The sequence below is a fragment of the Anolis sagrei genome, chromosome 6, assembly GCF_037176765.1.
Source record: "Anolis sagrei isolate rAnoSag1 chromosome 6, rAnoSag1.mat, whole genome shotgun sequence".
NCBI classification, from domain to species: domain Eukaryota; kingdom Metazoa; phylum Chordata; class Lepidosauria; order Squamata; family Dactyloidae; genus Anolis; species Anolis sagrei.
Genome location: NC_090026.1, coordinates 131,812,178 through 131,837,321, shown reverse-complemented (window position 1 = coordinate 131,837,321; position 25,144 = coordinate 131,812,178). Strand labels below are relative to the sequence as shown.

Here is a 25,144-nt window from a genome sequence, read left to right as displayed (position 1 = left end):
AGGCGAAGGACTGCCTTCGACACATGCTTCGAGAGTCTCCATTCCCTGCTAATTTGGGAAAATTAAACAAGCCCTTGTTGCTAGAAACAGGGCTGCAGAGGTAAATCACAGCCCCAGTTATAATGCCTGAAGGCTTTTCATTGCCAAGTTGACTGAGAAGTCCAGCAATGACTTCAGGAAATATTTGGGAACAGACTGGGGGAAAAGGCACTCACCGCTTGCATCTGAGGTTCTCATGAAGTCAGATTAAAGAATAATAATTGGCCCAAGGTCTCATGAAGTCATTCAAAGAAACCTAACTGGCTGGGACATTGATTTCTTTGAAGGAGAACATGAGGCGGAAGTTATGGTCCTATTCTCAGTTCCTTATCTGTACCAAACTTCAAAAAGCAGCCTCCTCGTTCGGCTGAACAGAATGTGGTTAGATGGACTCCACATCAAACAGACAATTGGTCGCAAAGGGCTCCTTCTTCATTCCCAAAGGTCACCTGGGGCTCATCAGGCATTTATGAGCATTTCCCAAAACGGCAGGATGGACTGGAAAGAATTAATTCTCAGCTTGGAAAGAGAAAGAGCCCAAATACATGAAATGTTGTTGTTGTTCATTCGTTCAGTCGTCTCCGACTCTTCGTGACCTCATGGACCAGCCCACGCCAAAGCTCCCTGTCGGCCGTCACCACTCCCAGCTCCTTCAAGGTCAGTCCAGTCACTTCAAGGATGCCATCCATCCATCTTGCCCTTGGTCGGCCCCTCTTCCTTTTGCCTTCCACTTTCCCCAGCATAATTGTCTTCTCTAGGCTTTGCTGTCTCCTCATGATGTGGCCAAAGTACTTCAGCATGAAATAGGCTATAGATTACTAACTGGATCTAGCTGCAAGGTACATATGACGCCCCTGCTGAAGCAGGTCCACTAGCTTCCAACAAGTTTCTGGGCTCAATTCAAGGTGCAGGTGATTATCTATAAAGCCCTATACGCTTCGGGTCCAACCTATCTTCAAGACCGCATCTCTTTCTATGAATGGGCGTGAGAATACAGGGGAGATCAACAGGGGAGACCCTCCTCTCAGTCCCAGCACCATCTCAAGTGCAATTGGTGGGGGCAAGAGTGGGCCTTCTCAGTGGTGGCCCCCCGGCTCTGGAATACCCTCCCAAAAGAGATTAGATTAGCCCTACCCTTCAATTCTTCTGTTCCAACCTGAAAACATGGATATTCATACAGGCTTTTGACCTCGAGTAGGCTGAATGGACCCATATGAAGCTGACACTTGGCACTTTGTGAATTGATGGCAGCTAGTTTTATCTACTGCTGTTTTTAAAATTGTATTATTTTGATTTTATGCCATATGTATTAACAGGGGTTGTTATAATTTTATGTGACTTTTTTTATACTTATGTACTTTTTTTACCTGTTGTGTGTTACATACCTTTGTAAGCCGCCCCGAGTCCCTTTGGGGAGATGGTGGTGATATATAAATGATGATGATGATGATGATTATTATTATTATTATTATTATTATGAGAGTGTTAAGTTCAGGAATATTTATGCTCTTTTATTTAAACAGTCAATTGACATTAACGGTTGTGCAGAGAAGCATCTTTCAGTCAGAGGATTTCGTTTATTATTATGTTTTTAAAATGTTTAATGTAGTTTTAAATGAGTCGTGTTTCAGTTAGTTTTCCTCCCTTTATTGACTACTTTTTGCCATCCTTGTTCTTCAGTTGTGCTTTGCTTAGATCTCTGCTATGAGTTGCTTTGCTAGGACAAGGGGGGGGGGGTCATTTAAATAAACTATATTATTCATCTAAATAGTAGTCCTAAATTTCACACAAAGGAAGACCCAGGACTGAGGAAGTTATTTCATCATTTCCTTCCACTGCAAGTAGTTAGGGAGCCTCAGAGCTCATAATGAGTCAAAATATTTGCTTTCTGCACCAGGACCGGATTTTGAATTTTTAAAGTGTTTCCATATTAGTTAACTATACACAGTGCAGGGAAATCATACTGCCCTTGCAAAAGTATTTCTATATGAATGCTATCAGAACCAACGCTAATCTCTCTGCAAAATCTGCTCATGCGCCTTGTTTTCACCACAGACTACATCAGGAAACAGAAATGTGAATAACCAAAAGTGATGAGGTTTTAAGTCTAGCTCTGAGTCTCCTTGTAGCCATTTTTTTAGTCTCCTTGTGGAGAGAAAAAGCAGGATATAAATAAACACGATAAATAAATAACATAAAAATAGTCTCCAAAAGGAATAGGAGCCAAATGTCAGGAGAACTGCATTACAATAAGTTGCAAACTACATCTTGGCAGGACTGAATACTAGAAAAAAGATTGTATGAAAAGCAATATCCTTAATGTTATGCAACACAGAGAGACATTGCTATTTTGAAAGCAAAGAGGTTGGGGATACCTTCAGCAGAGAAGGATTTCACAAACTACAAGTCCCAGAATTTCCAGCATGAAAGTCTCCAATGTTGAATTCTACTGATTATGAGACTCTTATGTTTTTACGTTCACAGCCAACTTGCAATATTAAGATAAGGACTGTGTAAATGAGGGCCAAGGGTACATCCCTGGCACAGACAGATATGATCTACACGTCCAGATAAGGCTGGGAAAGGTTCCTGTGCAAAGCCTGGAGAATCGTCACCAGTCACTGCAGATATTACTGACCTGGATGAACAGATTCAAAGCACCATAAGGCAAATTTTGCTATAACCTTCAAATGGTTATAGTGGTTCCCAACCTTTTTTACACCAGGCACCATTTTGACTAAGGACTATTTTCCAACATTAGTACCAAAGGGTTACAAATCAGTTTTTGGTCAACTTTAGATGCAGTTTAGGTATGTGGGGTACTGATTCAGAAAATTGCATTGGATAGACCACATCAGTTCTAGTTTCTGATACAGAACATATGTCATTTAGTAGCTGCCACCTACTTGCCCACAGAAAACCATATATAATAATCTAGTGCTGATGTGGTCATAGTAATCTTTCATGGGTAGTCAGTCTCTCCCCTCCCAACATCCCACTAGAAGAGGATTTCACAAGACCAATCGCTCTCGTTGCCTCATGGTTTCAAAGCAAAGGGGTATTAATCGTTTGGACGCACACCATATTTTCGTTCTTGTGGACCACTGATGGTCCACAGACCACAGGTTGGGAACCACTGTTATAGAGCATTGCACATAATAAAGTTTATGAATCTGGTCCCTCAGGTTCAAAGTCAGGCATGTTGCTTGCCGGCAAAGCCAAGCACATTAATCCCTCCTTTGAAACACTTGAAGCAAAAGGGGAACTTCCTAAACTCCAAATGCACTCTCCAGGCAGGCACATCTTCTGCCACTCATTCACTGGCTTCTGCAAAGTAAATAACTGCAACCAAACCCCAACCCTGGGCAAGCAGATTTGAATTCCATGCTCCTCATTTCAACTGGATTTAAGTCCCAAGTCATGATGACTAAGAGGAGGGTACAAGTCACAAAATGCAGGACAGATGACCCACGGGGGAAGGATATAGTTTTGTGACCTACCTAAAGTGGTATGTTTAAGAGGATAAGATTTCTAATTCTCTCCTCTGCTAAGTAAGAAGACTGACAGAGCAAACAGAGGCCCAGGGTGGAAGTCTGCAGTCAAAACCACAAATAAAGGAAGGGTTTCATGAACTAGGATCCACAGTTTCACCTAAAACAGGCACAGAGATGAGTGGAAATTGTCAGTGTAAAGCAAAGCAGATCCTGTTGGATTCGATGGGTCTGCTCTGGGAAGAACCAACTGGAATATTCTGCACAAATCCACACAAGAGTCTTAGCACCATATTTTTGAGCAGTCAATGTTTACAAAATTTGTGCTTGTGAAGAAGATGTGCCTTCCATTATAAACTAATTGGGTGTCTGTGTCTGTGTGTGTATGGGGGGGGGGGGATAGATCCGTCTAGCCCAGTGGTTCTCAACCTGGGGTCCCCAGATGTTTTTGGCCTACAACTCCCAGAAATCTCAGCCAGTTTATCAGCTATTAGGATTTCTGGGAGTTGTAGGCCAAAAACACCTGGGGACCCCAGGTTGAGAACCGCTGGCTAGCCCAATAGGTTCCAAGACTTTAGCAAATACTGTTCATGGATTGAAATATGTCCAAGCAACAGAGAAGAAGGCAATATTTCCTTCTAAAATGCAATTTCTCAAAGTATCAGCAAAAAAAACCCCACAAAATCAAAGAGTAGTATCTATGGCACTGTGTGTGTGTGTGGACTCCAAAAGAACTCCTTGTTTGAATGAGGCCTCAAAGTCACTGGTGAATAAACAACACAACACACACATCTTGGCTGGAATCCCGTGAGTGGCACAGGGAGCCCTCAATCCATCTTATGCCTCTGTCTGTCTTGTTTTGGTCACAGTGAACACTGTATTTCCTTCCTCTCTCCGCAACGACCCAGAGCCCCTTCCCACAGACTTACCATTGAGCTGGTGCAGCCCAAAGCCATTCTGTGACTGATAGAGAACAAGAGCAGGGGGAGGTGTTCAGAAAAATACCTGTCAATGTGTTGGTGCCAGGCAGGAAAGGCTTCCAACATCTGCTTAGGAGTATTTGGAAGGCTATCACATACTTGGTGACCATTTCCTGCCTGGCTACAGGGGCATAGCCAGGCGCTTCTCCAATTCTCCCACCCTCCATCCTCTACAAGCCACAGAATGGCCTTGGGGTGTTGCGGAAACCATTCAAAAAGTGGGGCCAGGGATGTTAAATGACCAGCAGTAGAAGAGTTCTGCAGAAAGCACTGCTATGTGTAGCTTCTTCAGGCAAGATCCCTGCCACTGGGAATTAGCGCCACTGCTCCCACTAGAAGCAAAAACGACTCCATTGTGACTGCCATGTTTTGGACCTGTCATGAGCCAAAAGTACTAATTAGAAAAGATCAACATGCTTGACAAAGAAGAGGGCAACAGAAAAAGAGGGAGAGGGCTCTGATGCTGCATTGTCTCCATCAAGGAAGTAGGTAGGGCAACTTCATGACTTGTATCTTCCCAGGCTTAGCATTATCATGAGTTGGCTTGACATCAAAACACAACAACATGATACTATAGCTACAGCATGGAACCATAAATCTGCTGATCTCCCACGACTATGACTTCTGTGACCCCAAAATCCCACAGACAACTGCCCCACAACAGTCCCTTTCACCAGTCCGTCTGCCCTTCAAAGATGCATCTTGAGACCATAATGGCCTTGTCTCTGGCCCTTTCTGAAAACTTACTGACCTCTTTCAAGAAAGCCTTTCCCTCTCTCCTTCTGCCCGGCCCTCATTTGGACCCCAAGGAGGTCAGGAGCCACGTTTTGAACATTCCCTCCCTGCTCCACTCATTTTGCGTGTGACGGGTTGCCCTTCAGCAGCCAAGAATTAGGGGAAGCCATCTTAGTAAGTCCCTAAATCTGAGGCTCAGCTGCCTCTGCTGATCCCTTCTTTATCACTCAGATCAGAGGCTTGAAGAAGAGCAAACCTGCGTGAGAGCTCCTCTCAGAATCAGACACCCGTCGGCAAACACCGGCCCCAAGGAGGACTGTTGGGAAATCCCACTCCCCAAGGAGACCCCATCACCCTTCCCTTCCACCCAGAGGCTGAAATGTTTTAACACAGGCATCTCAGCTGGATTTATACAGCCATACCTGCATTAATGAACTAGATATAGTCATTTCTTTCACAGAAGGTTTGGTACCAGAGGCAAAGATAATAAAAAGAATCCCAATGCCTCAAAAGAAGAAGAACAGTTGACAATCCTACAGCAAACCTTTAACCAAAACTAACAATATGCACATGCGAAATGAAATCAGAGAGGTAGGCTTATCTCTCCTTATTTTTCCTCTCTACTGCCCTGTCCACACATGAACTGTAAGGGACTGTAGAGGCAGCTGCTGTATCCTTTGCCTGCTGCACGCAGCATCCGAGAGAGTATAATCCTGTTGTTTCTCAGCTAACATTTTTTTGTGGCAGAGAAAGCACTGCAACCATGGACGGAAAGTCTTGTGTTTCTCCAGGCTTCTATTATTATTATTATTATTATTATTACTATTATTATTATTATTATTATTATTATTATTACTATTATTTCGGTCATTTCTACCCCGCCTTTCTCACCCCCTGGGGGGACTCAAGGCGGCTTACATCCAGCAGAATTCAATGCCCACAATTACAATAAAATGCAATAGCAGTAACACAATAGATTAAAAACAGACAATTAATACAGTACAATACAACACAATACAATATCAACTAAAACCGCTCTATAGCCTGCATTCATCGTGTTCTAAAATCCGTCAATCCGTTTAGCATTGCCATAGTCCTTTCCAACTCTAGTCATCATTACCTTGTTACCCTGCCAGACTACCCAAATGCCTGGTCCCATATCCATGTCTTCAGCTTTCTCCTGAAGGAGAGGAGGGATGTTGAAGACCTAATTTCCCCGGGGAGTGAATTCCAGTCGAGGGGCCACCACTGAGAAGGCCCTGTCTCTCGTCCCCACCAGTCTCACTTGTGATAAAGGTGAGGCCGAGAGCAGGGCCTCCCCAGAAGATCTTAAACTCCGTGGTGGGACATAGAAGGAGATACGTTCGGACACTGGGCTGGCGCTGTAGAGGGTTTTAAAGGTCAAAACCAGCACTTTGAATTGTGCTCAGAACTGGATCGGCAGTTATCATCCTCAGCTGCTAAAAAAGAGTTCCAGGTACACAGAGGAGTTGACGGTGGGTATCAAAAGACTTTGCCAAAGGGTATGTTACCTGAGGTATCCCTATCCTGTGCCAAGCAACTGATGAATGCAAGAACATTTCTTTTCCCACAGTGCAAGCAAAGCCAGACCTTCTTGTTGTTAAGGGCTCCTCATCACCAGATGGATTCAGAAGGAGACCACACCACATCCATTCCCTTCTATCCTCCAGAATAAGAGAGCAATGCACCAGGGCCTGGCAGAAATTCAACTCGAACTCAAAAATACAAGCCCATACGGCTGAGCAGATCCACCAAAAGCCAAGCCCAGCCCAGCCAATCTCTGTTCTAGAATCTATGCTTCAGTGTCTTAACGCATACTGACATTTTCTTTACAGTGCCATACGCATAAAGGCTTGGAGGAGACCCAGAAGAACCTGGAAAGAAATCAATTTTAATGAATAAAATGTGCAATAGGAGTTGTTCACAAATGTAGTGCCCCAAACTCATTTCTAACAAAATTATGTAACACTATGTACAGTATTAGATCTCTAAAATTCCAGGTTTGGATCTTCATTATTCACTTCTTTTCATGACAATGACTGAATTCTGACTGCCTGACAGTTTGGGGAACTTGTTAACTGACATCCAGCCAACTTCTCCATGGAGGTCAAAATGGCCAGTTGAGATTAACATACTTTGACCATAACCTGAGAAGACAGGACTCCTAAAAAATGATGCTTTTTAAGATAGAAGGAAACAAGAAAAGGAGGGGACCACACTAAAAATGGAGATGCTCCATCAAGCAAAACTTTGATTCTGCAAGACCTAAGCAGAGCTGTTGAGAACAAGACAACTCAAAGGGCTCTCATTCCTGGGATCACTGTAAGAAACTGAACTTGATGGCAGTCGATAACAAACTTGAGGTATTTGAGAAATCCAAACATCTTGGATTTGAAGAAAAATCAGATCTGGTACCTCACATGGAGCCATCTTGGCTGCTCTTCTGCAGAATGATCTTCTCCAAAGGCCAAGGATGATGGAACGGTTCATAAAGTGTAAAAACTTGGAACTGGCAGACAGGTTGTTGTTGTTGTTTTGTCCATTTTCTGGTGGAGGACAAATTAGTTTTCCCGTCATTATCAAAGAAACACCCTTGAATATGAAGGCTCTTCCAAGTGCAGTGTGTACTAGGAACCCCCTCCATGTGTTCAGTGGAGCTTACTCCCAAGTAAGTGCATATAACAAGCCTATATTATTTCTAAAATGCTTAATAATTATTGCTATCTTACTATTTCTCAGGGCTGGAGGTGGTTCTGACACAGAGGAGTCCTGATGATGCAAATGCGCCAGAATCCTTTCAGGGGTTGGTCCTAGCTGGTCTTGGGCTTCCATCCAGACCAATGCTCAACAGCAGCCCCTCCACCTCCAGAAGCAGCCTGAAGGAGCCTGAAAGAGACAGCTCCTCAAGCTGGCAGGAGGGCTGTTCCCAGGTGCTGCCTATGACCTTTGCCTGCTTGGATTTCAATCTTCACGGTTTGCAAGTGCTTCTGTTTCTTCACTGAGGTAACTAGACCCTGGAAATCACCACGACTGAGCTCTTGAAGTGCTGGAGAGAACAAAGAGCTATCACTCCCGGAACAGGAGGTTACAGCCTATTATCGTAACCTAATGCTCTCCATTTGTTAAAGGTCAGTGAAGACCTGGGGAAGGAACGCTCCTTAGATTACTGCCAAAGGAAAAACAGAACAAGAATCACCTCCATCTTAAAACAAGCAGCTGCTATACCAGAACATTTCTTTTACTTAGAGACATTTCAGTGCTACACAAAAGCTCGGTGTAAATATGATTTGACACCTGGGATGAGGGAAGCCACTGTCTGGGAAGGAAGGCTCACTCAGAATGGCACTTGATATTGTCAAAAAGTCCTGAAGAGAAGGAGACGAAGAAGCATCAAATCAGCTAAGCCTGGGCTTCAATGAACCATGCCCGCCTCTACTTCTCTCCCTTTATTGTGGTGCTTTTCTTGACTGCTGCATCACTGAGTTTGCTGGATCATGAACAGGCTCATCCACTATCTTGAGCCCAAATGCATTCTCCACTACTGCAAGACCTATGGGTATTAATATCATTTCCCCCCCATTTAATTACCAAATGGAACTGCAGCTGAAATGCCTATGTGCATGCCTTCAATTTCCCTTGAACTTAACGTGGCCTTTGCCTGGAAAGGGTTAATCCCACCGCCTTCCCATCATGCCGCCCCTCCCTCTTCTCTATATAGCAATTAAGCTAAGGAGAGAAAGAACATCACTCACGCCAAGGGGAGGGTTTCTTTATGAGCTCAATTTGCCACGCAATTACATCTTGAGTTTAATTTATGGAGGCAACGAGGGCTGGGAAATGGGGACAATTAACTGAAAGCCAATTGGTTAGATTCTGGACCAGCATCTCAGCAAGAATCAGAAAATTAATTGAGGGCAACCCACTGACTGGGCCTGGCTTGGTTTTGGTGGGATAGAAATTAATTGAGTAAATCTCGTTTGATAAAATGGCATCAATTTGGCCTCAGGGAAAATACTACCCTTCCACTTTGGAGGTATCTTTTATATTTGTTCACAGCCATTGCAAATTAAATGGAAGCACTGGTATAGGATGATTTGGTGGTGAAGTGCAAGTTAAAGAAGGTATTTCATTATGGGGGTTGGGATTCAGAACTTAATTGGCTTGATGTGCATCCCAGAAATTTAAATAACTCCCAGTAATCTTTGAGTGCATATCAGCCACGATAAAAAAATTTATACAGCTTTGTTCCCAACAGGTACATAGATGGATGTCGGTTTGGCCCTCTCCAAAGATTCAAGAGGTTTCTACTGACCTCTTAGACCCACAATTACATTCCTAAGAAGATTTTTGGCCTTTCCTGCACAGACGTGGTTTCACAGACATCATGCTGCATATCTGCTCACAACAAACAATTACGTAAAGCTTGAGCCAGGAAAAAAATGTGACTAAATGCTAAACAATCCTGAAGTAATTCTGTGTGCCTCCCTGCAACAGGCAAGTTGTACAGTAGCTGCCTCCAGAATCCCTAAGCCAGTGGTTCTCAACCTGGGGTCTCCAGATGTTTTTGGCCTCCAACTCCCAGAAATCCTAACAGCTGGTAAACTGGCTAGGATTTCTGGGAGTTGTAGGTTGATAACCACTGCCCTAAGCCAACCTCCATGAACAGCAAACCAGAAGAAGACAGAAAAAAAGATAGATCTTCATCACCAATTACCCCTAGTATGCTTTTAGAAATCCAAGTTCTAGAAGCTGGTCCACCAAAACAGGAATCATAAGTAAAGCAACAGGTGGTGAAAGAGGAAAAATAATTCCTGGATGCATTTTGGAATTAGTAGCCTCTAAAAAGTGAAAGATGTTTTTCTTTACTTATGCAAATCTGACCTGAACTCATTGTTTAATCACACATGAGCCTATGGTTAGTTCTGAATAAAGAGTTGTCTAAAACCTGTTGAGCTGCTGCTTTTCTTCAAAGGAGAAAAAATAATAGTACCCTTAATAATTATTGCCCATAACAGCTTGTCAACTTTCAATGTAGAGAGTCAACCCTCCACATTTACTTGGGTTAGAATCCTTGTGAAACTACGAAACTGCAAATAAACCTTGCTCTTTCTTTACTAGCTCTCCAGGGAACTCCTAGATCTTCTGACATTATGGTTCATCATAGAATCACATTGGAAAACCTAGAGATCCTCGGAGAAGTGCTCTCTTTAGAAATCTCTAGGTCCTCTATACTTTGAGATTCCTAGAGAAAACAAATCTCTGAACCTGCAAAGTTAAAACCACAAAGGTGGAGGGTCACGTATACTGTGTCAACGCAGAAAGAGCAGGAGAAACTTCGAGGAGTGCTTTCCTTGTATACTACAGCATGGCAGAATCTGCCAAAAACGGCCTTTGGAGTCTTATCGCTCCATTTATGTAGTCTTACTAAAGAGTCTGTGTTTCATTCCATGGACCCAGCTGAATGCAATCTATATAAATAAAAATGTAATGTTCGTTTGTGATAATCACAGAACTCAAAAAGCACTGGGGGAATTGACACCAAATTTGGACACGATACACCTAACAACCCAATTTATGTCCTTCACTATGAAAAAAAAGGTTTTGTCATTTGGGAGTTGTAGTTGCTGGGATATATAGTACACCTACAATCAAAGAGCATTCTGAACCCCACCAATGATGGAATTGAACCAAACTTAGCACACAGTTCTCCCATGACCAACAGAAAATACTGGAAGGGTTTGGTGGGCAGTGCCCTTTGGTTTTGGAGTTGTAGTTCACCTACATCCAGAGAGCACTGTGGACTCAAACTATGATGGATCTGGACCAAACTTTACAGGAATATTCAATATGCCCAAATGTGAACACTGGTGGAGTTTGGGGAAAATAGAATCTTGACATTTGGGAGTTGTAGTTGCAATCACAGAGCATTTTGAACCCCACCGACGATAGTATTGGGCCAAACCTCCCACACAGAACCCCCATGACCAACAGAGTGTGCCACAGCAACGTGTGGCAGGGGACGGCTAGTATTCCATAAATTATTGTTTCTTTGACTGATTAAGCTTGCTGGCCAGTCAGAAGCTGGGTTGGGTGTTATTGGGTAAGCAATATAGAGAGCACCAAGATGGGGAAAGCAGGGACACTCCATCGTCCGAGGGAAAGCCTTGGAGTTCCTCATTCCCACGTCTGACCCTCCCACTGACTTGATCTTGCCTCCTTCCCCATCTGGGCAGGGGATACTTCCTTCCACCTCCCTTCCGGCTCCCCAGAAGCCGGCATTCGCACCCTGCACTGAGGCCAGCCCTTAATCCTTCCGGCTGCAGCCTCATTCTCCACGGTTCAGCAGCTCAGCAGAGTTTTGTTGTAACAAAGAGCTGGAGCTCTGCACATTTCTCAGATTGGTCACCGAGATGAGATCACCCTTAGCGGCCAAGGCATCAAAAAGCTTTTTATTAGGAGCTGCTCCAGCAACGCCTCGCTTGCTCCTCGGGAAGCCGACTCCATTTTCTAACAGTAGAAGGCAACAAGAAGGAAAGGAGGGAGAGAGAGGGAAATGCTTAAAAACCAGTCCCCTGTCCCAAAAGATAGGATGTTCTCAAGGAACTCGTCTCTTAAACTGCCGAACTCTTCAAAACAATTACTTCCTAAAAAATTCAGAAAATTAATTTTCAAAAGTAATTCAGTTACTTGCGACAGTGTTTAAAGGGTAATCCCTTGCTGATACATACCCATATGCCAAAAAGTAACTTGCTGCATTATGTGTTCCTTTATTCATTATTTTTTATATTATTATTATTATTATTATGTGTATTTATACTCTACTTTTTCTCGCCACGAGGAGACTCAATGCGGCTTTATGCTCCAGTTCTTTGGGAAAGAAAGCACACTAGGATTAACAATCCCATCTGGCAGATAAAATGGATTGAGAATGATTTATGACAAGAGGGGTGAGAATCAGGAAATGGGCATTAGGACTGCAAACCCCATCAGAAGATGTCAAGGAATGGTGGGAATTGTAGTCCAACAACATCAAGGAGCCCCCCCCCCCCCCATTAATCCCTACCTTTGTACTAGTTGTAAGCAGGTGGCATTTTAAGCCTAGTGGCGCACACACAAAAGTCCAATTTGTTTTAAAGTCATACTGTATATACTTGAGTATAATTTTACCACAAAAAACTGGGAAAACGTATTGACTTGAGTATAAGCTGAGGGTGGGAAATGCAGCAGCTACCGGTCAAGTTTTTTTTTGTTGTTTTTTTTTTGGTCGTGTCAGGAGTGACTTGAGAAACTGCAAGTTGCTTCTGGTGTGAGAGAATTGGCCATCTGCAAGGACGTTGCCCAGGGGACGCCCGGATGATTTGATGTTTTTTATCATCCTTGTGGGAGACTTCTCTCATGTCCCCGCATGAAGAGCTAGAGCTGATAGAGGGAGCTCATCCGCCTCTCCCCGGATTGGTCAAGTTAAAAAATAAAGATACCAATAAAGTGACATTGAAGCATCTGTAGATTAAATGTTTTTGAATATTTACATAAAACCGTAATTTAAGATAAGACTGTCCAACTTTGATTAAACCATTATTCTAACCTTCTTCAAAGTAAATGTGTTTATGTCTCCTTCCAATAGAGTAAAATAATAAATGTAATAATAATAATAACAACAGAGTAAAATAATGTTATAATAATAATAGAGTAAAATAATAAATGTAATAAAATAATAATGGATTAAAATAATGTAAATGTTATAATAATAATAATAATAATAATAGAGTAAAATAATAAATGTAATAAAAATAATAAAAGAGTAAAATAATGTAAATGTAATAAAAATAATAAAAGTGTAGAATCATAAAATCATAGAATCCTAGAGTTGGAAGAGACCTCGTGGGCCATCCAGTCCAACCCCATTCTGCCAAGAAGCAGGGATATTGCATTCAAAGCACCCCTGACAGATGGCCATCCAGCCTCTGTTTAAAAGCTTCAAAAGAAGGAGCCTCCACCACATTCTGGGGCGGAGAGTTCCACTGCTGAACGGCTCTCACAGTCAGGAAGTTCTTCCTCATGTTCAGATGGAATAATGTAAATGCAATAAGAATAAATAGAGTAAAACAATAAATGCAATCATAATAATAATAGAGTAAAATGATAAATAACTTTGACTCAAGTATAAGCCGGGGGGAGGTGCTTTTTCAGAATAAAAATGGGCTGGAAAACTCAGGTTATACTCGAGTACATACGGTAACCTCCAAGGCAAGCAACTTCTTTTGCTTTACAGAATTCGGTGAGCCTCCTGCTTTGCGCTTCCCTGACTCAGCGGAGTGTTGTTTTATTACAGGCCAAGTTCAAATCTCACCCACCCTGTTATTACCAAGCTGCCTTCCCAGGGAGCCAGCATGGCTGACAGAGAAAGAGTAAAACCCAAGCAGGCCCCAGTTCAAGGACAAAGCCCAGCCACAAACGGAGCTTCTTGTGGCCCCTCACTGAACAAAAGAAATACTGAATGAGCCCATCCTTAGTTATGTTTCCCTCCTTGTAATCACTGATGAATCTTTACCACTGAAACACCTAGAGAAGAGGAGAAGCAGGAAAAAAAATCCCACTGACTGGCATAACGAATGGGGTGGAACAGCTGCTGCATTCGTCACACCTGTGCTATTTGACACAATCAGCCAAAAATACCAGTCCCCAAGGTATAAAACGGAAGGATATCGTGGTGAAGCCATCTGCTCTCCCGGCTTATACACTACGGATATTAACAATGGGAAGCTCATTTCACGTTTATTTGGGAGTGTCTCACCGTCCAGAGCTGGCTCACTCTCCTGACAAAAGGAGTATAAGAGTTCAGACTTCAGAAATTGATAACTTGACATAAAGTGGGTTGTTGTAGGTTTCCCAGGCTGACGTTATAGGTTTTTCTCCTGACGTTTCACCTGCATCTATGGCAGGATGCTTGCCCTTGATGCAGAATAAACATCAGGAGAGAATGCTTCTAAAACATAATAATAATAATAATAATAATAATAATAATAATAAACCTTTATTTATACCCCGCTACCATCTCCCGAGGGACTCGGTGTGGCTTACAAGAGGCTGAGCCCAAATACATCAATAAAAAAGCAACAACAACAATACAGACAATAAATAAACTCATAAACAAAGCAATGAACAGTAACAATAACACCACAACGCATTAAAAACCTATGCCAGGCCAATTGTAATAATTAATTTTTTAAAAAATGCTGGGCATGACAAGATGACATATAACTAGGGTAGGTATTTGGAGAGAGATGGAGCGAGCAGACAATCCTAGATCATTAGTAAAGTGCAATTAGGGACATGTTGCTTGGGTTTCCTTATTCTGGGAAGGCACACTGGAACAACCACGTTTTCAGGCTCCTCTTAAACATGGCCATACAGCCCGAAAAACCTGCAACAACCCAGTGTTTCTGGCCATGAAAGCCTTCGACAATACATTGACATAAAGCAGTTTTCATCCTGGAATGTTTATTTTCAGGAACAACCAGAAGGAAGAGGGTACCAATACACACAACCCCTTCCCATAAGAAAATGTTCCCCTAGCCAAATGTAATGTGTGCAGAACTGAATCTGAAAGCCACAAACTCAGAGGCCTTTTAGTGCTTTACATTGGAAAGGGAAATGCCCATTCTTTGCTATTCTATGGATGCAGGACCTATCAATCTTTCAGCATTGTGGACATTTACTCCAGATGAATACTCTTTGCAGAAGTGGCCATCTTTTGTAGACATCTATGCCTCTGTGTTACTGGCTTTTCAGATGACGTAACTCTACTTAACGAAGTTCCCCCCTTTTCACTCTTTTCTTTCAATGCATCCTTCTGCACAGAGTTACACACTCTTGCTCAGTCTATTCACAGATCTCCTAGGACTTCATCAATGTCTCTTCTCTTCAAAAAAATGAATCCTGTAAAGTTTTTTTCAATTATTATTTACGAACTGGCAGATTCGTCAGTCAATCATCGCTAGAGTGGGCCTTCAAACCGTTTCTGTTTTGAGTCTCCTTGCAGAGAGAAAAAGCGGGGTATAAATAAACATTGTAAGAATAATTTCTGATGCATGGCAATCAGAAGGCAGCATTTCTCAACCTGGGGGTCGGGACCCCTGGGAGGTCATGAGAGGGTTTCAGAGGGGTTGCCAAAGACCATCAGAAAATAATCATCATCATCATCATCATCTTTATTTATACCCCGCAACCATCTCCCACAACGGGGACTCGGAGCGGCTTACATGGGGCCAAGCCCAAGCAACAAATTACAATGCAAAAATACAAATTGCAATAAAATAAACAACATAACATTAAAGTATAAAACATCAAAGTATATAAACAATATACACAGAACATAGAAACCAAACATAATGACAGAGAGCAGGCCACATGTACATAAAAAGATTTAAAAACTCAGGGTGAGATAAAGGGGCAGAACTATTTGTAGGAGAGAACTCATAGAGAGACAGGGAAATAAACAAACCTTCGCACATGGGGGGGGGCTACATTTCTGAAGGTCTTGGGAACCCCTTTGGCAGAGAAGGCTGAAGATCTCTCCGTCTCTCCTGCTCTTCCTTTTTGGAAACAGATGGGGAACCCTCCCACCAAAAGCCCTCTGATGCTGTGATTGGCAGGCCTCTCAGCCAAGGGGAGGGATGTTTCTGAGACTCCAAGTAGGGAGGGGAGAGCACATGTGCATGGCAGCGTGCATGGCAGCGTGGTGTGCATGTGCAGGCAAGGAAGAGCATACCAGGTTGGAGGGAGGATCACGCCAGCGAGTCCCTTCGAGTCACTGCGGGGGGGGGGGGGGGGTCTGTGTTGGGAAGTTTGGCCCAATTCTATCTTTGATGGGATTCAAAATGCTCTTTGATTGTAGGTGAACTATAAATCCCAGCAACTACAACTCCCAAATGTCAAGGTCTATTTTCCCCAAACACCACCAGTGCTCACATTTGGGCATACTGAGTATTCGTACCAAGTTTGGTCCAGATCTGTCACTGTTTGAGTCCACAGTGCTCTACCTGAACGTAGATGAACTACAACTCCAAAACGCAAAGTCAATGCCCACCAAACCCTTCCAGTATTTTCCGTTGGTCATGTACCAAGTTTGGTTCAATTCCATCATCAATGGAGTTCAGAATTCTCTTTGATTATAGGTGATCTATAAATCCCAGCAACTACAACTCCCAAATGACAAATTCAGCACACACACCCCAACCCCACCAACATTCAAATTTGGGTATATTGGGTATTTGTGTCAAATTTGGTCCACTGAATGAAAATACATCCTGCATTCAAATATTTACATTACAATTTGTAACAGTAGCAAAATTACAGATATGAAGTAGCAACGAAAATAATGTCATGGTTGGGGTGCACCACAACATGAGGAACTGTATTAAGGGATCGTGGTATTAGGAGGATTGAGAAACACTGCTCTAAGGGGCCGTAGTTAGCAAGTTCAAGCCGTGGGTGGGGTGACCTCCCACTGTCAGCCCTAGCTCCTGCTTACCTAGCAGTTCAAAAATGGCAATGTGAGTAGATATATAGGTACTGCTTAGGTGGGGAGGTAAAAGGCACCCCTGAAGACATGCCAGCAATTCAATCAGGAAGGTGTCCACAAACAACAAGGTCCTGGGCATAGAAAAGATCATCTGGAGAGGCCCTGCTCTCGGTCCTGCCATCATCACAAGTACGGTTGGCGGGAACGAGAGACAGGGCCTTCTCAGTGGTGGCCCCTCGGCTATGGAACGCCTTCCTAGGGAGATTATATCGGCTTCCTCGCTCCTATCATTCCGGAATAATCTTAAGACATGGCTATTTGAGCAGGCATTTGAAAATACGGAGTAACTGATATAATAATGGAATAACTATATGGTGGAACTGGACATTGTTTTAATGATTATCGATTGAAGTATGTTTCATTATAATGGTTGATTTTATTGTTACTGATGTTTTTATATTGTAATTGTGTCCTTGGCGGCATTGAATTCTTGCCTTGTAAACCGCTTTGAGTCGCCGGAAGGCTTAGAGGGGCGGTATAGAAATGTACTAAATAAATAAATAAAAATGGAACAACAGCACCTCCCCATGGCCAAGTCAAGAATAGCCTCCAGATGCCGGAAATGAAAAAGAGGGAAGCCTTGCCTCAGTCTCTGTACTGTCTGTCTTTGTTGTAAATTGTATAATGGCATTGAATATTTGCCATAAATGTATTCTGTAATCCACTCTGAGTCCCTTTGGGAAGATAAAGCAGAATATAAATAAAGTGTATTATTAATTACTATTCTATCATGGGTTTTGTTCAAAGGTGGTTTGCGACCACTGCTGTCCTCTGAGGCTGAAAAAGTGTGTCTTCTCCAAGGCCACCCAGTGAATCTCCACAGCTGAGTGGGGATTTCAAGGCTGGCCTCCAGGGCCCTGGTCCAATGCTCAAACCACGATGTTATGCAGACTCTCAACCACCCCGTCTAGCTGCAAAGAGAGAAGTCCTCCTTCAGACCAAACCAGGCTTTCAAGTGTCAGAAAGAAAAACAAACTGACCATGAAATCCGAACGTCATGACACAAAAGAAACTAGAAACCGGCAGAATCTGGCACATAAATGTTCTGGATTATTTCCATGACAGGATACCACCAAGTTCATCCTAGTACACTGTCACATGTTGACATAATCATGGCATAAATGAACTAATCTGATGTAATCAGGACCTAAGACGTGCCACATATTATTACAAACATCAGCTCACACCGGGGGAAGAAGAGAAGAGAGATAAAGGAGTAATGTGTTTTCAAAAGTGATTCCATTTGGATCGCCACTCTTCATATATCACACAACTTGATTCTGTCAAGAACTAGAAAAATAAAGCCAGGCATTGAAGCGGAAATTGATCGTTACTGTTCAGGTGTGGACAGACTTGTAACATTTTAATAGAATTGACTATGATTCTATTCTATGAATGCAGGTAACAATCTGTGTGAATGCCAAGAGAGGCCTTAATTCATTTTTCTGAGGCTGACGGCATTGGTTACACAGAGGTTTTGTGATGGGATTTAGTGGCAACTATTATTTTTAAATGAGAGTCATGAGACAGGCACAGTCATTTTTTAACAAAATCTGTTTAAATAAAGCATTCAATGTACGATTAAATTCTGGGTTTGGAAATCGCTGACTTGTATTCACTCCGTTTCCAACTTGTACCTTAACAACTATGGCTCCGAGGTTTAGATCTCTAAACATATCTTCCTCCAAATGGAAGAACATTATTTCCAAGAGATCATGCTTTGAGTCCCCTTTGGCAGAGATAAGGCGGGCTATAATAATAATAATAATAATAATAATAATAATAATAATAATAATAATGCAATCCCAGGCAATAGCAAGATTGAAGAGAAACAACTGGAAAAGCTGACACGAAATGAGGATTTAAAAATCAAACTGCAAAGACTCTGGCACAAGCCAGTCAAGGTGGTCCCACTGGTGATCGGCACACTGGGTGCAGTGCCTCAAGACCTTGGCCTGCACTTAAATACAATCAGCACTGACAAAATTACCATCTGCCAGCTTCAGAAGGCCACGTTACTGAGATCTGCGCACATTATTCGCCGATACATCACACAGTCCTAGACACTTGGGAAGGGTCTGTCATGTGATCCAATAAAATAGCCAGCAGAGTGATCTTGTCTGCTGTGGGCTCATCTTGTTGTGTTTCTAATAATAATGATGATGATGATGATGATGATGATGATGATAATAATAATAAAATATCTTACTCCCAAGCACCACTGTCAAGGGAATGCCCCTTAATTTTCATGCCACACTAAGGAATTTGAGCTGCCAAAATGATTTCATATCACTTACAGCTGAGATTTTGGGCGATTTTTCTACTTTCGTTTGGGGGAGAAGGCTTGGGTTTGCAGTATCAGGGCAAGAAAAAACTCCATTTATAACCATTTGGGGGAAATAAACTACCTGCAAAAATTCCTTCCCACACACAAAATCTTGTTTTTATTTATTTATTTTGGTGGAACTGGCCTTTTTTGTTTGTTTGTTTGTTTGTTTGTTTTTTGGTGGCGTGGTCTTCCAGAGGTCACAAAAGGCCCTCCCACCCCAATCTACTAGTCCAAAAAGTGACTACATCTCATGTAACATGTTTCATTTGACATAATCTAAATGATAGTTGATACCATCTGGGATTACAAATAAATCTTCTATTTGCAGACCATTTGGTGTTCTTTCTATCCATGCCTTCTTGCCTAGTCTGGTAAAATGAGAACCCAATTTTCACTGACCCCACAAATTGAGGAGTAGACTGGACCTGATGTTATGGAGTGCCACTCATTTGCCATAAAGACAAAGCAGGTTAAAGAGGATGAGCCAGGCTCTTCCTTTGGGACTTCAGAATTCAGGGAAGGCACGAACCCCCGGCAAACAAACCCATGGAGTTCTTTCTTAGTCACCACACCAGAGTTGCTGGCACAGACACAGCCCTGCAGCTTTTCACCTGCAGAGTTTCCTGCCCACATTTGTGGGACTTCACACAACCACCTTCAGAGGAACAAGTGAGAAATGATGTCTGGGGCTCAGGGACACTCTTCGACAGGCAGCAGTCTGCCACACAAAGCCAAGCTTTTCCTTTGCCCAAGGCAGGAAGGGCCGCTATCAAATGCAGAGGGTGATGTAAGAATTCCAGCAATGGACAACTGTGGGAGAGCGCGCCCACAGAGAGCAAGTTCCAGCATAATCCCCTTGTAGACGGAGGCCGGCGCTGGGCATCTAGGGTGTCGCACATGACTGCCCAACGCCCTGCTGCTGGGGAAGGAAGGGCCACCCGGATGGCAACCAATCAGGGCCGCAGGATCCACACCGGCAGCCCCCGCAGTAAGACCCAGGGTGCCAGTTTGTTAAGCCTTTCTGGAGCAGGGCAGGCGCATGGAAGAAAACTGCTCCTCCCCTGTGTGTCCTCTGCAGCTTCCCCAAGGATCTCGCCTTTTATTTTGTTTTATTCTGCCTCATCAAATCACAAACACAAGAGGGCAGCCTGTAAATGCCACTCATCTGAAAGCAAGCACAAAAGAGGAAAGGAAAAAGTACTCACATCCCAGTGGCAAAATCTGAAGCAACTCCACGAAGAGCCTGTTGGAAGAAAAAAAAGGTGCGTGAGTTGTGCAGGGTGAGCAAATATATTGCACCAAGAAGCTCCTCTGCCTTCTGGCAGGATCAACAGAGAAGTGTGCTTCTGGGTCCGGAGGAGCCCAGCTGACACAAAAGACATTACTATCCTAATATTCAGAGCTTGCTTAAATCCAGAATTTCCAGCAGGTTTGCAGCTGCAGTATTCAAGCTGGGATGGACCCTGGACTTCTAAAAGAATTACCAAATCCAATGAACAGCACGAGCCGAGTTTATACTGTCCTGTGTAATGATGCATTCTCTAGTCTGCTCCAATTTTTTTCCTAGGGGCCTGTCCATTTGGAGGAAAGTTACAATACATCTGGATAATGCCACACACCCCTCCCATGTTCAGCCTGTAAAATTGCCAGTTTAAGAGCCTTCAGGCCAGTGTTACTGGACAAAGGCACATCTGTCCAAGGCCCCCTCTGGACCACCGCCAGCCAGAGCCAGCAAATGGGAGGAAAAGAGAGACGGAGAGATGGATGGAGCAATGACTCACTGGACACAACAGAAGGCAGACTCACATGTTTACACATCTGCACAACTGGACCTTTCTCCAGTAAACACAGGCCTCCTTTGCCAAACTCTAAGCACACTTAGATAGCATTTTGTACTACAGTTGGGCTGATATGGAGAAGGGGGCTATAATTAATCTGTTAATGAGCGTGGAGCTAAGCAGATTTTAATGAGCATTTCATACATCTGTTGAACACTTGAGCTTTTTATTCATATATCCATCAGCAATCCTTAATGCAGCCCCATAAATTAGGTCAATATTTTAACTTTACGTTCTTGTGGGTTTTTTCGGGCTATAGAGCCATGTTCTAGAGGCATTTCTCCTGACGTTTCGCCTGCATCTATGGCAAGCATCCTCAGAGGTTGAGAAGGTCTGTTGGAAGTAGGAAAAATGGGTTTATATATCTGTGGAATGGCTGGGGTGGGGCAAGGAGCTCTTCCCTGCTGCAGTTAGGTGTGAATGTTTAGCTGATCACCTTCATTAGCATTTGAAGGCCTGCCTGAGTCTGGGAAAATCTGTTGCTGGGAGGTGTTAATCTGTGCAGGCGAAACGTCAGGAGAAATGCCTCTAGAACATGGCTCTATAGCCCGAAAAAACCCACAAGAACCTAGTGATTCCAGCCATGAAAGCCTTCGACAATACATTTTAACTTTAGTTAGGTTCATCATTTCCTTCACTGTAGGCTGAGATGCATCATGAAGGATAGAACATCCTCAGAACAACCCTGTAGATTCGGCTTAATAGATATGGGTCATATTAGCCCCCAAAACCCAGCAGCTCAAGCTGCAAGAAGCTGAATCCTCGCCTTCTGCATTCAAAACCAAAGTTCAGACGCAGCCTATAATAGGGTTATATTAGTCTTCTTTTCTCTTATCATCTCAAAGGAACTGCCTTTCTCCTTCAGAGTTTAGGCGTTGAGCTGCGCACAAACTATCATTGTAAAGGCTTACAAAAGAAGGTTAACCAACGGCATTCCACAGCGCTTGCAAAAAGAAAACCCTACACATTTTTTCCAAATAGAGAAAGACTGGAAATCTGTTGCAGCGATGACCTAATGCCAGGCCATGGGTCCGTTGCAATTGACAAGCCAATGCCTAGTGTTCTGTTGACATGGCACAATTCAAGCGGGCATCGCACACGTGAATGGGCTCGTTTGTTGCTTCTCTCAACGCGGCCCAGAGCTTTCACCCAGCGCACACACAAGCCCCACACAAACCCTATTTAGCAGAAGAGGCATCCAAATGAAAAAGCTTACTCCATGAACCCTCGCTGGAGAGGTCACCGCAGAGCTATTGTGGGTTCGTCCTTAAGCAGCAAATTCCCGAGTTTGAAATTAAGTTGGAGGGAAAAGCAAGTAAGCCAGCATTTACGAATGCTCTTAGTGCAGATATCAAATCTGGCAAATCTCGTCATTCATCAATTACACCAATGCAAGCTACTAAGAGGGTCACCCTGGGACACGGCCTGTAATCCCCCGGCCTGACACATGACCCCGCTGTGCCTGATCCCAAAGAGCAACAAAACTGCCCTTTACACAAGAGGATGAGGGGAAATCCAGCCATTTGTCCCTGACAAGCAAGAACTAAAAACCAATCAGAGAAGCAATCTGCTCGACGAACAGGCCTTTCAAAAAACGTGAGCCTTTGAACAAGCCAACTCATCACTCCAGATCTCTTTGTGCTTGCTTCGTTGTTGTCCGGCTTCTCTCAGCACAGTCAAGGAGAACCAGCCCGGCTGGATGGGACCAAACCCCTTCCTAGTCCTGCCTCCCATTTCCAAAAAGGATGAGCACGGCTTTCTTTGGCACGAAAGGCAACGCCCTGCTCTCTGTCCCAACCACCTGCTCATCAAGAGGTGCAATGTGTTGGTGAACGGACCTTCCTTTTCCTTCAGCAAGCTACCACCCTAAACCAAGGAGCAAATAATTTGGGGAGCGGGGAGCCTTCCTAAGGCAAGAATATTTGGGGGGGGGGATCCATCCAGACACCTGTGCAGTTGAGCCCCCTCAGGAACTATCTGTTAAAACCACCCTTGCATTCACTTAATGGCCTCTCATATATTTACTGCTTTCCTGAATGTTTAAATATTATATCTAAAACAATTTTGCAATATTTCATTCGTTGTGCCTGTCACTATCGTCATGCTACTTTCATTGTTAACTGCTCTACTCAGCAAAGACTAAGTTTCAAGATGGTGGCATTATCATCATTATTCACTGTATTTTAAGTATTCATGCCAAGTTTGGTCCAGATCTATCATTGCTTGCGTCCACAGTGTTCTCTGGATGTAGGTGAACTACAACTCCCAAACTCAAGGTCAATGCCCACCAAACCTTTCCAGTATTTTTTGTTTGTTATGGGAGTTCTGTGTGCCACGTTTGCTTCCATTCCATTGTTGGTGGAGTTCAGAATGCTGTTTGATTGTAAGCAAATTATAAATCCCAGCAACTACAACTCCCAAATGACAAAATCAATAGCCCCCCACCCCACCCCCAACCCAGCAGTATTCAAATTTGGGCGTATTGAGTACTTGTGCCAAATGTGGTCCAGTGAATGAAAATACATCCTGCATATCAGATACCGACATGACGATTCATAGCAGTAGCAAAATTACAGTTAGGAAGTAGCAATGAAAATAATGTTATGGTTGGGGGTCACCACAACATGAGGAACTATATCAAGGGGTCATGGCATTAGGAAGTTTGAGAAACACTGCCTTACATATCACCTCGCAAATACTTTGATGATGCTTGCCTGTGTGACCCTATCATGAGGTTTTGTTGACATGATGTGTTCAGAAGGAGTTTGCTTTTGCCTCAACCTTCCCCTGAGGCTGAGAAATAGTTCCTGGCCCAAGACCACCCAGTGGATTTCCACGGAGCAAGGATTCAAAGTCTGGCCTCCAGTGTCACAGTCTGATACTCAAACCACGACAGCTCTTCAAAAGATATCTTTCACTTTAAGATGGTTAACGTGACAGAGTTGTTGCAACAAACAGAACTGAACAAGGCATTTTGTAAACCAAGCTTGCACACGAATCCCACAAACTCATCAACACACCACACACACTCCCCTGGCTGTCTTCCAACATTTTCCTGTGGCCATTCTTTATAGGTTAAAAAGGAAAACAAAAAGCAAAGAAAATTGCAAATTGCAAATAAAAAAATGTCCAAAGCAACCATGAAAAGCAATGGAAAAATAAGCTCCTGGAACTGCAGATGTGGACACAAAGATAAGCAGGGGTCCTCAAACTTTTTGAACAGAGGGCCAGGTCACAGTCCCTCAAACTGTTGGAAGGACGGATTATGATTTGAAAAAACCATGAATGAATTCCTATGCACATATCTTATTTGTAGTGCAAAAAACACTTTAAAACAATACAATAATTAAAATGAAGAACAATTTTAAGAAATATCAACTTATTAGTATTTCAGTGGGAAGTGTGGGCCTGCTTTTGACAGGTGAGATACGATTGTTGTTGTTGTTGTTGTGTGCTTTCATTTCAGACTTAGGTTGACCCTGAGTGTGGGCTGGGCAAATTACCTTGGAGGGCCATATTCAGCCCTCGGGCCTTAGTTTGAAGACCCCTGCAGCAGAGTCTCACCTATCCAACCTTCATTCATCCAACATTCTGTATTATCCAACATAGTCTGCCTCCCACCCGGATCCACAGATGTTTCAATACATCGCGATGTTTTGGTGCTAAATTCGTAAATAAAGTAACTACTACATAATGTTACAGTGTATTGAACTGCTTTTTCTGTTGATTTGTTGTAAAACTTGATGTTTTGGTGCTTGATTTGTAAAATCGTAACATAATTTGAGGTTTAATAGGCTTTTCCTTAACCCCTCCTTCATTATCCATTGGATAAGTGAGACTCTACTATATTTTATTCCTTAGATTTTTTTAAAAAGCTTCTCTAAGCTCTTATAGCTTTAGCAACCAGTATAAATGTAAAGTACAAGATATCAATGTGGCATTTATTCTACATAGTAAAACGATAAAGAGCTGTTTCAATTAATCCAACGGTTGGTTAGTCCTCCAGTTTGGGGCAGCTTGAAGCAGGGAAACAACCTAAATTTAGCTGAAAGAGTTTTGTTCCAGAATGAGGCTGAGCCAATCAATTCCACAGCACAAACAGTGGTTTATCTCCAGTAGACAATACA

General features: G+C 43.0%; 1 protein-coding gene across 14 annotated transcripts in view; it reads right to left on the bottom strand.

The window, feature by feature from the left end:
- The window catches only part of LOC132779080 (microtubule-associated protein 2-like), a 229,542-nt gene that overhangs the window by 167,826 nt on the left and 36,572 nt on the right, over window positions 1–25,144 (bottom strand). For all 14 annotated transcript variants that reach the window (XM_060782772.2, XM_060782774.2, XM_060782770.2 and 11 more), the window contains exon 2: window positions 20,385–20,422. The gene's annotated coding sequence lies outside the window, so the exon portion shown is untranslated. The remainder of the gene's footprint in view (window positions 1–20,384; window positions 20,423–25,144) is intronic.